This window comes from Rhinolophus hipposideros (assembly GCF_964194185.1).
Source record: "Rhinolophus hipposideros genome assembly, chromosome: 17".
In the NCBI taxonomy this organism is placed as follows: Eukaryota; Metazoa; Chordata; class Mammalia; order Chiroptera; family Rhinolophidae; genus Rhinolophus; species Rhinolophus hipposideros.
The window spans coordinates 11,633,986-11,652,898 of NC_138063.1; positions in this window are offsets into that span (position 1 = coordinate 11,633,986).

The window sequence follows — 18,913 nt, forward strand, 5'->3', positions numbered from 1 at the left end:
TTTATTGAGAACGATCTTAATGAAATTATGTGAAGGGCTAACCTAAATATTTTACATAGCATATATGCTTATTTCTTGCAAATAAAGTATGAAAACAATTAATAATGGGACCGATGCATTTGGATACTGCATTAAGGCACTTCTATAATAGGTCTTTAAGATGCTTAGGTATTTAAGGTAGTATAATGCAGACTAATAGGGGATAGTTAACATATGTAAGTGATATATTTGTATAACATGTTTCGTATTATACTCCAGAAAATTATATTGTTATCCTTGCCAATATTGTTATCTTTGGTCAATGTGAGCGTAGATAGTCTTTGAACAGACTTTTTACAGTTTGCTTCTTCTAGAGCTCTCTAAGTATACATTTGTTATTGTTTAAAAAAAGGATATACATATACTAGCAGAAAATGTATCTGTCCTTTGAAAGTAAAGAAAAAACATTCTAATTAAAATTAACCTGACATATTGGACTAAACTGATTTTCTCAATGGATTACTGCTTTGCATATATTCTGAATTAGAATAGCCTTGGGGAATTTTTAATTCAACTCCAGGAAGCTATATTGTCAGATTTTTTTCACCCTTATAATATTATTTTGTCACATTTTAAGGTTCTATGTAGAAGCAGAGTATGGAAGGATTTTCTGTTTCTTGTTGCTTTTTCTCATTTTCTGATTTTGACCCCGTTTTCCAATATTTGTGAAGATCGTCAGTTGTTCCTATGTTATGCCAATGCTCTTCCTTTTCGATTTGAGCTCTGTCTCCTCAAAAAAGTATTGTATAATAAAAAAGGAAAGATTTATCTGTATAAATGACTGCTTTTGGTAAATCCACATCTCAGAAAGAATATTTCTGGCATAAAATTTTCTAAACTCCTTCTTCACTGTGTCTTGAATCTTGTGATTTCTTATTGAGAAAGTGTTTCATGGCTGCCTTGAAACGAGTATATAATTAAAAGTAATAAGTGTGTTTTCAGAGGTTCATCTCCTTTTTGTTTGCTTATTTGTTTAACATTTGTTATCCAGATAGTGTTCTTGTTTGAGGGAGAAAAAATTCAATCACCTTTCACACATGTCAGATTTTCCAAGTATTTGCCTGCTGACCTTTGGTCCCTTCTAACTTTTTATTTTTTCCTTGTAGGGGAAAAATGAGGGATATGTAATAATTGGCCACTCTTTGTAAACTCTGCCTCCTGGTTAACCTAATATCTTGGCCAAGGAACGTTGGTTTAAAGCATAGAAACAAACCCAAACTAGTAGAAAAGGCCTTGATGTTTAATTAGTACAGAACACTATCTCAATCAGATGAAATACACTAGGCTCACTAGACACTGGTGCCCAGGAAACCAGGAAGCTCAAGAATCAAGGCTGATGCATATGGGTCCAATAGTTCATTCAATTTCTTCTTTTGTCATCTCTGTCAATCAGCTTAGTATTCATTTCTTATTTATTAACTCATCCATTTACCAAATATTTGTAGACCACCGCTATTGCTTTCAGTTGGTTGCTTGATGAGGATTAAATCATGAACAAGAAAGAATAAAAACATTAAATAATTCACTAAAGAGATAATACATGTTTACAGGGGATGTATGCTAGATGAGCACATAGCAAGGGTGCTAGTACTAGTCTGAACTACCAAGACTAGTTTGGCAGAGAACAGATCTTAGAAAGCCCTGCAAGCCAACTTAAGGAGTTGAACTTCTTCCTGGGCGCACATTGCCACTTTTTTGCTATTGATCATGAAAAACCACTTGGATCCCAGTTTTCAAGGGTGTTCCTTTCAAGAACCACAGCTTTCTGTATTTTCTTAGTCTTAGCTAAAATCTCAAGAAAGAATATGATTGGTTATGGCAAACCAGTGGATTGACTCTCCTTGATTCAGTGAGCTGTGCTTGTATAAGTACAGAAGAAAGGATGAATTACAGATATTCATGTGGAATATAAATGGCTACTCAAGCTGACCCCTTCAGTAGGGATGTGGGTGAAGGCCGGTGTAAGACAGTGAATTACAGCTGGATGGGTACCAGTACATATGACTACCATAGCTTCCCTGAGAATTTGCCCAACCTTTTTCTCCTTCAATGATGCAAGTCTTGTGTTGAGACGTGTAGGCCCTTAGCAATAGATCATCAGCATATTTTAATCTAGTGTTTGATATCTGAGGGCAATTATTTTAATCTATTTCACATAAAATTATTTAAAGACTAGAAATGATGTTTAAAAAACACCATCCTGAATGTCTCTCATGCGTTCAGCTAGACACAGTGAAAACTTTATTAGCTTCAGATCCGAAATGGAGACAAAAAGGAATTCTGGAGCCTCCATCCTTGAAATTCAGTGACCTGATTGATATAGAAGTGAGATCGTAGGGGAAGAGCTGAAGAATAAGACTTGAGAAGTAGAAAAAGAGCTTGCTTGTAATGATTAATTTTGTTTCACCTTGACTAGGCCAAGGAGTGCCAGACACTTGGTTAAACATTAATCTGGGTGTCTGTGAGGGTGTTTCTGGATGACATTCACATTTGAATCAGTAGACTGAAGAAAGCAAATTGCCCTTCCTAATGTGAGTGGTCTCATGCAATCAATTTGAAAGCCTGAATAGAACAAAAAGGCAGACCTTCCCTTGAGTAAGAGTCAACTCCTCCTGTCTCACTGCCTTCCAGCTGGGACTTTGATTTCTCCTGTCTTCAAACTTGAACTAAAACATGATCCATTAATACTTTGCCTATTGTATTTGTGTATCATTGTATTTCCATACCCAAAATATGGCAAGAAGCAAGGTTCATGGAAGGCAGACATTGTTTTTCTTTTCTGTCTGTGTCCCTGTTGGTTTAGAGAACTCGTATTTAGTGCTGACTCGACAAATATTTGTTCAGTACATTCTGTGTGTCATGCAATGTTTGAGGTACCAGAATGTCAGTACATACAAAAGGGAGATGATTTCTGCCCAGGTAGAAATGAGGAATGAAGGAAACTATAATATCTTGAATATTTACTATATTTCTGGGACTATGCTAAGTGCTGTATATCATTTCATTTAATTCAGACAATTTTATGAGCGTCTGACACTTAAAAAGGGTACTTGCTTTCTATATCTCTCATTTAGGTTTTCAAACAATAGGTAATATAGTCTATTTGTTTATAGCAAATTACATTTTTATATAGTTTTAACAAGACATAGTTACTATATTTGGAGGTCTTTTAGAGTTTTATAAAAAAGTAAGAACATATTAGAAAACACCATAGTATCATTCAATGATACAATATAATTATAAAGATAAGGGCACTGAAATAAATACCAACTAAACAGGGTGTTACAAATGTAACTTACAGATGCTCCTCGACTTACAATGGGGTTATGTCCTGATAAACCCATTGTAAATGTAAAATATCATGTCAAAAATGCACTTCCTACAGAACCTGCCATCTATCACAGCTTAGCCTCATCTACCTTAAATGTGCTCAGAGCACTTACATTAGCCTACAGCTGGGCAATTATTCTGAGTTTCATCTCAAGAGTTAATTGCCTTCCTCTTCTCACCAAAAGCAGGAGACACAGATGGGCGTTTTATAGACACGGTGGGATGCGAAAACACAAAACACAGTTCCAAAAAATGCTGGCAACATAGTACCCTGTAGCGTATCAGTGTTTACCCTTGTGCCTGACTGGGAGCTTTGGCTCACTGCCACTGCCAGCATCACAAGAGAGTACCGTACTGCATATTGTTAGCCGGGGAAAAATTCAAAATTTAAAATTTGAAGTACGATTTCTACTGAATACATATTTATTTTGCACCATCCTAAGTCAAAAAATTGTAAGTCAAACCATTATAAGTCGGGGACCCTCTTTTCTACAAAGGGACTACATCATCATTTGACAAATTTACCGGGAAAGAAAAATGGTTATCAGTCCATGGAAGAGGTTATTTTTTGAGAAACTTTTTTTTTCTTTCTCTAACCGCTTCTAGACTTGCTTGTTGACTTTGGAAAATTAATGAAAAAATAGATTGCATGGGATTATTATTTTTAAATGGAGAAAATATTTTTCAACAAATTGGTAAAAGTGAACTGGCATCTTAAGATTCTTAACCATAGAGCTGGGAGGACTATGGGTGGAGCTAGGCCCTTTGTTAACTCTCTAGTCTTGACTTCCTGTTGACCTCTATGGTAACTTCTGGGAGAGGGAAGCGAATAAAGGGAGCAGTCATGTTGGGAACTGGGTTCCTTTTACCACGTGTGCGGCAGGGAAGGCAGTCCGGCTGCCAGTGTGCTTGCACTGCTTGGTGGTTCCCTTTCTTTTTCCTTTCCGCAATAAACTGTTTTCTTTTGGTGGATTACCTGGAGAATTATTTGGCCAGTCAACAAAATTGTATCACTGTAAAATATATATTTTTTTCTTTTATTGCAAAATACCTTATGGTGAAGTGATTCTAAGCACTGGCAAAATGCTAGTTTTATTTTTTAATGTATAGTAAAAACTGACAATCAGATTGAAATTCAAGTAATTTTACGAAGAAATTTTATTTACAGCTTTTCTCTTTGATGTGGATATAATAACAATTTTCCTGTTAGAGAGTAGCGAACTTCTGCAGTAGCATCTGATGTTTACATATGCAGGAGATTTTGGTTAATCACATTTTAAAAAATTAATTACATCCTGCCAGTTACTTAAAATGTTGTCTTATTCTCCCAATGTTTAAAAAGAGAAATTTTCTCAGCTCTGGGAATATATATATTTTTTTAATTTTACGTTGGTACTAGACCTTTAGGTTTTCAAAATACAGTTTTTAACAAAGAATTTGTAAACCACATAGTTGTAGCAGCTGAGGTGGGATCCACTGTTCCGCTGACGCAGTGAATGGGTCCATCAAATTTCTTAGACTATGTCATGGGGCTTTTGAATATCTCAGAAACATTCTTTTGAAACTACCAGACAACTGTTTGACAGGGTTTTCTTATTTGTTAAGACTCACAAGTTCTATTTTTCTCAGCATGCAGTGTTGAGCACAATGGGCCATGTTGATGGCCTTTATTTAGATAAGCTGGAAGAGCATTAGTTTTTCTTGGGAAGCCATGCACATGCAAAATTAATTGAGGAAACCAACTGATTTCTTCTTTCCCAGCTGCAATTCAAATGACTCAGGTGTAATATAGTGCAGCTGAGAAAAGTCAAGCCATACAAAGCCTTGCATTAAACACTTACTACTCACAGAATACAGTGTTGATTGTTAAATCATCATTAAGAAAATTACCAATTTCCAAATGGAGAAAAAAATTCTGTAGACTCTCTGAGGTCGAAGCAACTGATTTCAGAATTTTACATCATTGTCTTCTCAGTGTGAACCCGTTTTCAGGAAGCTTGGTTTTTTGCTTTTTGATTTTTTTTTTTCAGTAATAACATTGGTCATCCTAACAAGTTGAATGGCAATTTTCAAGCACAACGGTTTTTCAAATAGTACTTTCTTTGCTTTAAAGTGATATGAAGCAATACATGTCTAGGGAACATGATATTTTGGATGAATTAGGTAAAGTTTTTCTCTTTCATACATAACTCATGCTCCACTAGTCATCAAAAATGGTGTTTTGTTAAAAACCATTGAACAATTCGTCGAATCCTTTATTGTATTCAAAATAATATTCCCTTCTGTGGAGTTATTCACGTTGTTCATTGAGCCTCAAAATTGTTTTTAATCATCTGAAACATTGAAGTTCTGTCTGTGATAATGGCACCTCTCTACCTAACCAAGATCCAGATTATAAGATCTATTATTATCTCCTTTAACCTTGTTTGGCATGGTTTATCCTAACAGCACATACTTGAATAATCTACTACCTGAATTAGAGGTCAAACTTGCTCTTTCATTTTATTTAGTTTGCTCTTTAATTCTGCGTATAATCATATCACAGTTTTATGTTGCAAGTCCTTGAAGAGATAAGCTAATTTTCCATTTAGAATATTGGTTATGTCATAATAAATCAGGTTGTGCTTATGGATGCTTAATGTATAATGCATTTCAAATAAACTTAACATTCAGTCCATTTATTTAGATCAGCAACTTTGCAATTTCCTAACAATTCAGAAAAAAAAAATTGACTTACTTTAATTTTGGCTAACTTGACCAATTTAATCATTTACTGTGACTTTTCCATAACATATGATTAAGCAGCAAATAATTAAAGAGCAACTGCTACTTCCTTAGAAATAACTCACCAACACATTTCAGGGACAGTTTGGGAATCATTGGGGCATAATAATCGTTTCAGTAAGAAAATTAGAACACAAATTCAAATCTGGGTTTGTTTCATTTTTGGAAAGAATGGTCAAAGAAGTCCTCTGCCAGAAAACCAGTTGTTTTTTTCTAAAATAACTTGATGTCTGGAGAGAAAATGAATAGAAAATTATATTGTTCGGAGAGTTGGTTAAAAGATGAACCTCAAAACCATTCCACACTCCAAGGGAATGCTTTTAATGTTGCTCCCTGAAGTCAACTAATGGATTGAAAAAGAACTGGGAAAAGTGGTCACCAGAGGAAACCCGTTGACGGGCAGCTGCAGCTGAACCTGTTCCAAGCACAAACCATTGGAAAAGGAGAGGAGTGTGTGAAGACACAGGCAAGGCATCAAGAGCAGCAGAGGCAACGGCAGAAGTGCCTCTTTCTCCCAGGGAAAAAATAATAGAAAAATGTTCATGACAGTAGAGAGAAATGTGTAGGGGGGAAAATAAAAACATAGTAAAAAAATTGATAGAGAGATAACAGAACTTGATAAGGTATTTAGCAAAGAAAAGCAAAGCTTGGATAAAAAATACAATTATTAGATGTTAAACCATTGTAGAAAAGGATCATCTACATGCATTCACAACTATAAGCACGTGACAAAAGAGGACAAGAGAGGAACTGAAGACTACATTAAATATAGCAGTCCTGTAACACTGATCAAATCATTTCTGCATGAATAACCATTGATGGACAACATGCAACACCTACTTATAAGATATACTTATAATGTTAAACTAGTTAGTTATGGGATCATAGTGTATACAATTTGCAATATTTCTTTTTTAAAAGAAGAACCAGTTTGAATAAGATGAAAGGAGGAAAATCTACTTGATGTTTCCAAGTTAAGAAGGGCCTTCTTTACCGAGGCACATCTTGAGACATTGCCTCTTTTCTTCAAACGTTATCTATATAGAGTCAATGCAGCAATCTAAAATGAACATGGGTTTTGGAGTCACGTAGACCTATACTCCGCTGTAAGTTATCTTGACCTAAATCAAGTTACTTAACCTTTCATGGCTTCACTTTCCTTTCCTGTGACATGAGGATCATAAACTCGGATTGTGAGAATGATCATAGGTAACATAAAATACCAGGAGCTCAAAAAAATGGAAGCTTCTAGTGTTGGTGCTGCTGTTGTAATTATTGTCTTAGTCTATTCGGGCTGCTATAACAAAATTCTTCAGACTGGGTAGCTAATAAACAACAGAAATCTATTTCTTACGCTTCCGGAGGCTGGGAGTCTGAGATGAGGATGCCAGCATGGTTGGGTGAGGGCCCTCTTCCAGGTCTGGCTTCTCCTTGTGTCTTCACATGGAGGAAGGGGCTAGGGAACTTTGTGGGGTCTCTTTGGTGACAGCATTTGTCTCATTCATGAAGGCTCCACTGCCATGACCTAAGCACCTAAAAGATCCCACCTCTTAACACCATCACATTGGGCATTAGGATTTTAACACATGAATTCTGAGGGGACACAAATATTCAGACCATAGCAGTTATTGTTATAATTATTGAGAAGAAAGTTTGCTTAATAATGTGTTCATTTAATAAGACTCAGAAGAACTGTATGGAATAGGAGATATTTCTTAAATCAGGGGTAGGATATGAACTCTTAGTGAAGAGGATAGGAACAAATGAAGCTAGAGGAGGAAGAACTGGGAAAAACCTGACATGGAACGTGTATGGAAAATGTCAAACAGTCTGGTTCATTTGGCCGTTGGGAGGCATGACCGAAGATGTCTCTCTGAAATGCACTCTGCATATTTTACTTTTTTATGTGGATTGCTGAGCATTCAGTTTCATTGCAGTGCTTATGATAAGTCTGTGGTCTACATGTTTTATATTCTTGTGGTGATTTTTCATTTTCAAGAATTTGCTGGAAGCACTATGGAAATGCAACCTCTTTTGTATTGCCAAGGTCTGTCTGTTTCTCACAAGTCAAAGTAAAAATCTACATCAGAATATCACTTTTCAAAGAACAATCATTTTCCACTTGTTTATATAAAGGGACAGTGAACATTTGTGAAGCCTTCTATATTTATTTCCAAAATGCAGTTTATGCCTAGTTGAAAGAGCTGCCCAAATCCTCTGCATATATTTGCAAATCTGCAGATAGGCTTAGAACCTTCCAAAATAAAGGCCTTTACATGAGCATGACTTCTAAATTTCAGGTGGAACAGATCCCCCCAAAGGGGATATGGTTTTTCACTAAGTGGGACAAATTGGCTAAAAAGCAAATCTTGGAATTGTGATGCTTTTGTAAATAGGCTGAACTGGAACAAGGATTTTGAGATTAGATTAATGCCAGCCGTAGTGGAGTAAATTGTACTCATGAGCATCGCAGCTGTGAAATCACTCCAATGTGCCCTGGTTGAGTGTGTTCCTCCTGCCCTGATCCCTGCTTTATTTCAGCTCAAACAGAGATCCTCATGTAGAAATGGGTCATGCAGGGTCATAATGTGCATTTCTGATACCTTCCAAGGACCTTAGATTTATACATCAGGAAAGGACTTACAGTAAGACTCACGGAAAATACAATAGTTCCATCTGTGACACAAAGATTATTGACATTGAAGGGGAGATTGCACATGTTTCCATTTTTAGCAAATCTTGAAAATAGAGAAACATAAGAGGGATCTCTAGTAAAGGCTAATATTTGGTCTGTGTCTTTTCTTGTCAGTTGTTTGCTGGAAGAGCAAAAGATAAGAATATAGGCCCAAGAACATTTTTTTTACCATTGTCTTAGTTTGGGCTACTATAACATAATAACACACACTAGGTGGTTTATAAAACAACAGATTTATTTCTCACAGTTCTGGAGGCTACAAGATTGATAACAGGTTGCCAGCATGGGTAGGTACTGGTAGGTTTTGGTAAACCGTTCCCTAGTTTACAAATGGCTGTCTTCACGCTGGATCCTCACAAGGTGGAAGGGTGAAGAAGCTCTCTAGGATGTCTTCTGTAAAGGCACTTCTGTTAAAACCCATTCGTGAGGACTCTGCCCTCACGACCTAATCACCTCCCAAAGGCCCTACCTCCTCATACCATTACATTGGAAGTTAGGATTTTAACATATGAATTTAAGGGGACACAAAGTGTTCTAAATCTTAATATATAGTGAACAATCTCTCATGTTTCGGGTCAGCAAGGGCAGGGGAAGTTACTAATCTACAGTGGGAGGGGGAGTGGTGTAGATCTTGACTGAAAATCACCTTCTGAGTTGCTGACAGTGAAATGAGTCATCTGTAGAATCCTTGTTTTGAACTTTCAAGAATCTGGTGTTCTGAACTACAACTATATGCAACAATGCATGGATTGATCTCTATAGTGAGAGCCCAACACAAAAGAATATGTATTCCATACAAAGCTCAAAAAAAAAATGGGGAAAGACTAATCCAAGATGTTAGAAGACCAAAGAGTGGTTACTCTTGAGAAGTAGAGAAACTGGAAGGGTGCACAAAGGGGTCTTCCGGGGTACAGATCAAGTTCTGCTTCTTCATCTGGATGCCAATAGGTATAAATGTCTACTTTATGAAATACCCATCAAGCTGTACGTTTATGACGTGGCCACTTTTCGCGTGTTGTTCTTGAAATAGTTTTTGAAAATCTAGATTCTGTAATATTCACTTGATCACCCCATCAGAATCTACTTCTGTGGTGAGTAGTACGGCTGTGAAAATCCATGAATAGGGCACTGTGAGGGAAATTACAAGTCCTCATGCCAAAGATGCCTGACTTTCAGAGGCTCAGCATCTTCTTTAGTAGGAGAGAGCCAAATGTATATGTTAATAGTGCAACAAGAGGTAGAAAATCCCAAAGTCTCCAGGACCCAATAAAATAACCACAAGGCAAGTTTCAGGTTATTTGGGAAATCTTACTACCTCCCTTTAAAGCCAGAATTTTCTAATAATTTTGTTAAGATTTTCACTGCATTGTAAGAAAATACAGATGTGTATCAAGGGAAAGGTACAATTCCTTCCTAAAATAATGTAATTATAGTAAGAACATTATTGGGAAGTGATTTTTCATTCAATACTATTTTTGGTGTCAAAATGAAATGAAACTTATTTTTAACCTAGAAACATTATGTTCAGGAACTGAAACTGTCCTTTGGTAGCAGAGGGCATGATTTTATTTGTGGTCTGCCCATTTCTTTACCTAAAGGGACCACACTTTCCAGTCATTATTACACAGATGCTGAGAGAACTTATATATAAGTCACTATGTTGTACATATGTCAGGAGATTGAAAACCAGACCTCTGTTTTACATTCTGGGAGAACCAAATGCAGCTCTAATGCTTTTCTACACACATGGGAACTTCTCAGCAGGGTTTGATACTTATCTTTATACACAGGAGTCAGATCGGAGTCCTTGTGCTGCCACTTACTGACCAAGGGAAGAAGTCACTTATGTTCTTTCTGTGAAACATCTACCTCTTAGAATTTTTCTGTTGTTTTAATGAGATAATACCTATAAAATGTGTGCCAAATGCTTTCCACATATTAACTATTTGGTTAATATTCACCTGTAGGAGTGGCAGTATGACTACTGATGATGACAATTTAATAATAGCCACGATTTACTTGTGGCAGAACTGTTATTAGTACCCTTTCTACACATTAGAGGTAGTGGTGTCCATAGTTGTTTGCAGATTTAAAATCTTATTTCAGTGTCAAATTAGGAATCATTTCACTTAATAGTTTTTCTTATTTCACTCAGTGATATTTCTTTTACATAGACATCTATATATGAGACACAAAAATATAACTTCATAGTAGTTAGCTGTCTTAATCTTGTCTCAGATCTTCCTTGCAGAAGGGGGTCTTATTTTTAACCAACACTGTTAAAATGTTAAAAAGAAAAACATTTTTCAACATGCTACAATGTTAAGAAAACATTTCTCATTTACTTCTTATTTTAGAACTCACTCCTTCAGCAAATAGTTGCCACACGCCTGTTCTATGCCACTCATGTTTCTACCCCATAGTGAATCAGGAGACAAGGCGCCTGCCCTCATGAGACTTACACTTCGGTGAGGGAGGAAGAAAAACAAGTATATTCAGTTCCTGGTGATTTGGGTCATTTCTATAAAAGGAATAGACAGGGTGAAGTGAGGGGGAGCAGCAGGCGGCAAGTGCGACTTCAGACCCCGAGAGTTAAGGCAGCCATCTTGGGGGGGCTGACTCTTGGACTGAAATTGGAAAAGGGTGTTTCAGAAAAAAGGGCTGGCAAGAGCAAAGGCCCATATGCTGGAGTTTGCTCATCACGTGGAAGGAAAAGCAAGGCCACTGGCCATAATGCCAGGTGAAAGAGGGGGAGCACTGAAGGAGAAGAGGTGAGGGAGGTGGAAGGGAAGGGGACGATGCTATGGGGCTGAAGGGTATTCCTGGAGTAGTGTGAGTGGAAGGTGCTCAGGGACGTAGGTTTTTAAAATATGTCTTTGGATGGTGGCCGAGGGATGGCCACCATCCCCATAAAGCACATGGATGAAGCTGTAGCCCAGGTGACAAATAGTAGATGGTTAGAAGAGAATACTCATAGACTCAGTTCATAGAAGATTATGTTGGCTGCAAAATAGGCAAAAGCCACCCACCTTTTCATGAACCTGGGTGAGGTGGGTATGGCAGTGCCAGCTTTCCTGGTTTCGTGGTGAGTAACTGCACTCCTACCTCAGCAGTAACTTTAACCATCAGTGACTAGTTACCAATAACTCTGTCCACACAGATGATTTCACAGATGTTCTTCAGTCAATACAACAGGAGTATGGATGAATTAGCCCAAGTCCTCTCCTGCTGAAGAAAGAATCTCCAAGGTATCCTCTACTGTGGAATAGAAATCATTTTTTATGAGGAAGAAAATGAAAGCGAGAGAAGGTTTAAAGCTCGCATGTTATCCGTTAGGGTAGCCCATAACTTTTTAAAACACTTTCACATGAGTTAATTCATTTGATCAACATAATAAGCCTAGGAGATAAATCCTAGGGTAAAGATATCTGGATATTACTCCACTCCCCCCACCCCATTTTATAGATGAGAAAAACAAGACTCTGAGAGGATATGTAGTTTTCCAAGTCTCCACAGCTAGAAAATGACTAAAGTGGGATATAAATAAACATTGTCAGCTGAATCCTGTTATTAAGAACATTTCCTCTAAATGATGTGTAAACTGCCCCTTGTGGGGGGTGATTCTCAGAGATTTTCAGAGTATATACCGTGCTGTGTGGCCTCCATTTGGGCTTTCGTTTTCTTTCTATCCCTGACTATGACTGTTCCCCACAGCCAAATCCAATTCTTTTCAGCACATTATCACTACCTTTGTTATTGAGGAAAAATTGGGGGAATATAAATATGCAGTCATTATAAAACGCATTCTGATGACCTTTCAGTATTTGTTGTGTACGAACTGTAAGCAGCAGTTAAAGATGAAAAGGCATTGGCATTGAGCCTTCTTAATTATTGTTCCTGGTTTAGACCTTTCATACAGCTCTGGCTGTTGCTGACAAATCTAAATGAGGTTTACCGAACCTGGAGCTGTGATTTCATGCTCATTAACAGCACTGATGGCACTGTGGAGCTTTCCTTTTTGCCCTTTTAGAAAAGGAATCATCTTAGATCTCCGATTTAGATGTGGTAGTCTCCATGCAGATTACCTGCTGATTTGAATTATTGTGCGTGTGCTCTTCTAAAGAGAAGCCTAAAATGAGATCATAGGAGCATGGCCAGAGCGAGAATGGAGGCTGTGCTTGACTGGGCTTTCTGAATTCTGCATCATCGTTACGACTAGCATGAGAACTCAATACACCATTGTAAATCGTGCTAGCCGAGGAGTGTTACAGGCAGAGGTTCATGTCCTGTGAATTACACATCTGCGAACACCACGGCCATCGCCATTCTTTCCGGCTGCAGGCTTTAAAACTGGTCTTTTTTACCTTGAGGGTCTTCTCATTTTGAACCCGTCTATCTACCACTGCCAGATTTGCCTTCTAAAAGGGGCAGCTGTGGTCATGTAGTGTCCCCAAATTCTGCTGCTAGGGCCCCGTTTTACAGTGAATTACATGTAAGCTCCTTTCACTGGTTAACAGCTTCCAAATTATGGTGTCAGAACTATTAAATCAGCGAGCTAATCTCAAAAGGCAAACATCAAATTAGTAGATCTGCTGGGCCTGATGCAGTTTGCATATTTAATGGGCATGAAATTCTCATTCAATAGACTTTTACAAGAAGTGCCATGGTGTCCATGTGTCTGATATCGATGGAAGTTAGGTTTTCTGACAAAAAGTAAGTGACTTCTTCTCTCTATTGTATGGATAGAGCATAGAGCATGGGAAAGAGGTTTATGACAAGACACACATAGATAAGGTGTTGAGTTCCAGGGCAAAGCAAAAGGAAAAAGATGTCACGACTGAGCTAAAAGTATATGGGGGCAGGTACTCAGCCAGCATAGCAGGCAAACTCTTTAAAATACAGTTAATGAAAACATGCACCGAAAATGTTAACTTGAGGCAATTACTCACAGAATAAGAATTCTCTGTAATAAGGAGCTTGGCATAAGGAAGCAATTATCCCTGCACAAAACCGTGTGACACAAAAAAGTGTGTGGAGGACCAATACGACTTAGATTCTAAAGGGAGAGCAATTCAGAACACAGTAAACAGAAAGGATAGTTTCCTGACCCTGCCCACTTTCTATCATTAATCTGCTCTTCAGTAAGAAGAATTTTAGACAGATATCAGAACTGTGCAGCGTAGTTATTCTTCTATGTAGTTGATGTTTACGTTGACTCATCGTTCTTACTTCAGCCATTCTCAACTCGTCCTTCATAAATCCATATAAAATTCTGAAGATGAGTACAGATATGGTTATAAATAGATATTGTGCTCAAAGTGTATGAATGCAGACTACCCAAAGAAATAAAGCACCCTGCTTGCTGGTTACCTTATCAGAGCTAGTTCTTATTGCATGGGCTAGATGTTACAAATGCATTGTCAATTCAATATCCTGTTTCTTCCCTGTATGGTTGATCTTATTAGGGAACTTCTCAGACCTCAGTAGCTTGCTGTAGTCTCCTGACAACAGGCAATGTTCTTGTCTTCACACTTTAACATGGTGACCAAGAGTATTAGCAAATGGAAACAAAATGCTAAAAGGGAATAGTCAGTTAGAAGAAACAGTATTGAATGTAAATTTCCTTGTCCTGAATCTCAAAGACCCCAAGAAGGAAAAGGTCATTTGCTAATTTGTTCATTGAATAGTTATTATGTTAATGTCTCATATACCATGTACTGTGCTTTGTCCAGAGACATTTAGATAAATAAGGTAGAGTTATGGTCTCCAAAAAGCTCAGGCCAGTTGGAAACTAGGTATGTAAATAAATAACATAATACAAGGGATGAATGCCAGAATTGAAAAGATGTACAAGATATTCTGATAATAGATTCATCTAAAGCACATTGAAGAGGAATTAGTAATATCTTCAGGAAGTAAATGACCTTCATGTCTTAAAGGATGGACTCAGGAAAGGCATTCGAGAATGCATGAAAGCAACATGATAAAGTATGCCTTTCTTAAGCACACACACACACACACACACACACACACACACACACACACACACATCTAAAACATTGGTTTAGATAGTTGGTCCTCAGAACAGTTGCTTCAGGACCACTCGTGACAGATGTTAGACATGCAATTTCAGACATCACATCAGCCTTCCTAGGTCTAAGTCACTAGATGCCAATTTGGAAATCTGCCATTGTAACCAGATTCCACGTGATTTCACTGCAAGCTATAGATGGAGAAATACTGTTATAGGAACTTAAAACAGTTCATTGTGACTGGTGCTTGTAGGTAATTTCACCGGTAATACTAACATTTTATCTTAGACATATCCTGGCAGCTAGATAGGACATCTATTGGAGGTATTTTAAGTTTACGAAAAAAAAAATGATTATTACCTAATGTAAACTGTGGGTCTGGAAAAGAAAGAATAGATTTCAGAAACATCTAGAGAAGAAAATTTTTAAGATGTATTGCTAAATTGGATTGCGTAAGAAGAGTTCAAAGAGAAGGTATATCCCACATTCTAGGATGACTCACAGGAAACTGGGTGACACAAATTTAAAAAGGAATTCAAGAGAACATAATGAATCTGAGATGCTGATTGTATATCCAGGTGAAGATTAGCAACAGGCAATTAGCTAGATTTCTAAATTTAGAAGAAAGATCTAGATATTTGGAAGTTATAGACTTATAGATGTAAATTGCACTGATGGGATTTTAGAAGGCATATGCATAAGGTAAAAAGAGAGGTTCACTGGAGCTATCCAGAGTACCAGAGTACCAGTATCCAGAGTACCAGAGTACCAGTATCCAGAGTACCAGAGTACCAGTATCCAAGCTGTGCTCTGAAAAACCAGGTGGAGTTAATGGGTGGTGCTCAGGGGCAAAGAAAGGTGAGAGAGAGTGTGTGTAGGGAATAGTGAGCTCCAGCTTTGCCCACAATTCCACGCGCCACCAAAAATAACAGTAATACATTGACCTAGGTAGAACTCATTGTTGGACAGATATGACCTATAACTTAATCAAAATACAACTTAATTCTTGTCACTAGTTGCTCCTTGATTTTTAATAAATGGGGGTATTCTTCCCCTTTACTGAATGCTCCTACTGACTGATGACTTTTCTCCTTTGTAGAAGGTAACAGAGACATCTTGATTAATATTCAGTCATAAACATAATCGTAATTATGTAATTAAAATGTTCAGTCCTTGATCTTTTTCAAAATTCCAAGCTTGATATAGCATCAAAATCTTTTCTCCTCCCTTATCCATGCCTGTTTCAAGTTGGAAGCTTGTAGTGGGGCTATGATTGGCTTGTATGATTCTCATCGTTGCCTCCCCATTCTGGCTTCTTCAGGTTCCATTCTCTCTGGGACTGGCAAATGGGAAGGGAATAACAGGACAGAAGAAGTGGGGAGATCTTTGGTGAAGTAATTCCTTGGCAATCTGGCTTCTTACTCTCTGGTCCTAAAACATTAGGACTGGCTTTTTTCTCTGGTGGGGCATTCTCATGGGACCTTCAGCAGTTCTCCCCTTGACCCTCCACCTATAATGTTCTTGACGTCCATGGATGCAGCTTCATTCCAGGTGGGCCACCTGCACCTCCTTGCTCAGCCCCTTGGCCCATCTCCAGCTTCTTGTTCCTGGTTATCGTTTGCGGTCTGCGTACTTGTGCAGTTCTGATCCTAAAGAATATGGCCTAATCAGCTTAGCTCAGGTGACCCTATCTGAGGGAATACCTGAGACCTGGATTACATTCAGGCCCTTTGGACTCTGAAGGTTTTGAGAGGGATTTAACAAAGATCCAAATGGCCTTAAGATTAATCCCTCAGAAGCCCAAGAATGATAATACCAGAACAAAAAGACCAAGCCATAGAGTTCCATAGGAATTCTGGAACATATAATATTTGTATAATTTGTGACTTACTTTCGATGTATCACCATGTTTTTTCTAAGTGGATTGGAGGGTGGTGAAGGATAGTGTATAACACTTGACAGAACCAGGTAGAAAGAAGAAAGTTATGTGGAATGTATAATCTTTTTGTTTAAGGACAGGTAGACTTATCCCTACATGACTTTTTCTATACTGGTTTGCTTATATTTCTGTAGGCAACTCTAGAGTATTGCATGATAATATTTTTAAATATGTTTTCGAGGCCTTAGTTATTATTGTATTTTATGAATAAGGAGAAAAGTCTCAATCAAGAAAGGAGGATTCTCCCTTCTTCCTCCTTTGCTATTGATGCTCTCTGAGGGAGGTCAGCTATATCAGGGACTGGTTAATTTTAAGAGATAGTTAATTTCAATGTATCGTTGGCATTTTGTAAGGCTAGGTGTTTAAGTTTAGACTGGCTTATTGATTCAAAGATGATTATCCTGAGGGATTCCTGGATAGATATAATTGTTCTGCTCTAATATGAGTTTGAAAATCTTTCCCTACATGTAGTTCTATTAGGGGGACATTTGCTTCATGTTTTCCAACTTTTGGTTAAAAAAATTAGGTTGATTAATTAATGAAGGAGAGGTCTTAGTAGTAGTTGATCAAGTTTTATAGTAACAATGACAATGGTATGCTGACAGATATGATTCGTTGAGTACTTGCCATTTTCCTAGAATTGTTCAAAGAAATTGACAGGAGTATGTTTCCTTAACTTTCTTATGCTAGCTCACTGTGAATAAGGGATGAAGTCATAATACTGACTCAGTTAAATCCCTCAAACCTAAGCTCTGAACCACTGTTACTCTGCTCCGTTTTGTAGCTGCCGATTTTATTTCAGATTTTTTTCTTTTCCATATTCACTATATGAATTAGCAAGTACTTAAGCTTTCATTGTTCTCATTTTGAGATTATGAAACAAAATGACAATCATTTTTCTTTAGCTCCGTCTTAGATGAGCAATAAAAGACAATCCTGAGCATTCTCCCTTCACACCCAGGAGTACTTTGTCAATTACTAGGTTACCCTTCCTCCCCACTCTCAGGGATATGCCTTTGTTTGGCTCAAGAGAAAGTTATTTCCTTGGCAATTTGGTCAATGGAGCTTCTGGTTCAAAGGATTTTTCATCTTTAACAATAATGTGGAACACTGGACCCTGCTACACCCAGTCAGAGGAAAACACTGCCAATCTCTCCTACCAGGTTCTTCTCAAGAGCACAATAATTCTAAACACAAGAAAGGCCACGCAGTTTCATAATGCACAAAATTAAGAAAGGATAAACAGTTTTTGAGTGCTCTGTGAGATGACTCCTTCTCCTTTGTCTTCTTTGAATGAAAATCTGTATATACATAATAATATGCTTATTAACACCATTGTAACTACCTTGCTCTATGTCTCCCTTGATATAATGGATATTCTGATACCAGTTCACATTGCACAGTAATATCCTTTGGTGTATTACAAGACAATAATAATACCTGACAGCTCAAGCACATTTATATCATCAGCGGTGATAATTCAACTGGTACAAAAAAAGTTACATATCAATGCATGGCTTTTCCTTTCTTCTGATCTTCTTCCATGGGTTTGTGCTTCTGTGTTATAATAATGAAGGCTAGAAAGAAAATTATCTTTCACTATTTAACACACCATAAATTCTACAAAATTGATGTTGTATCATTCAGAGATGACCTGCTTCTTGGTGAGGATTTGTTAGCAAAGCAAAGCCCTTGTTAAAATTTTCTTAAATTTAGTTTGTGATGAAACCTGCGGTTAGCACGAAAGCCAATTTATCAGTGAGTGTCTTCCAACTTGGATGTTCTCTTTCTTTCTTGGACAACTTGTTTTTCACTTTCATCTTCCTCACGCCTGTCCCCACCCCCCGCCTCCAAATACAGCAAATATAATCATATATTAGATGACAGAGAAGACCTAAAGTCAATTTCAGAAAAAAAAACATTGTTTTAAATAACAATAAAATGGAATATTAATAGCAATATGTGAAATTAAAAGGTGAAGCAATAAAAACTCAATCTTTTGGAAGTTTAAAAACAAAACAAAGCACACAGTTATTTCTCATATAACTCTTGTCAAAGAGAAAAATAAAATTGTGTTATGGACCATCAAAACAA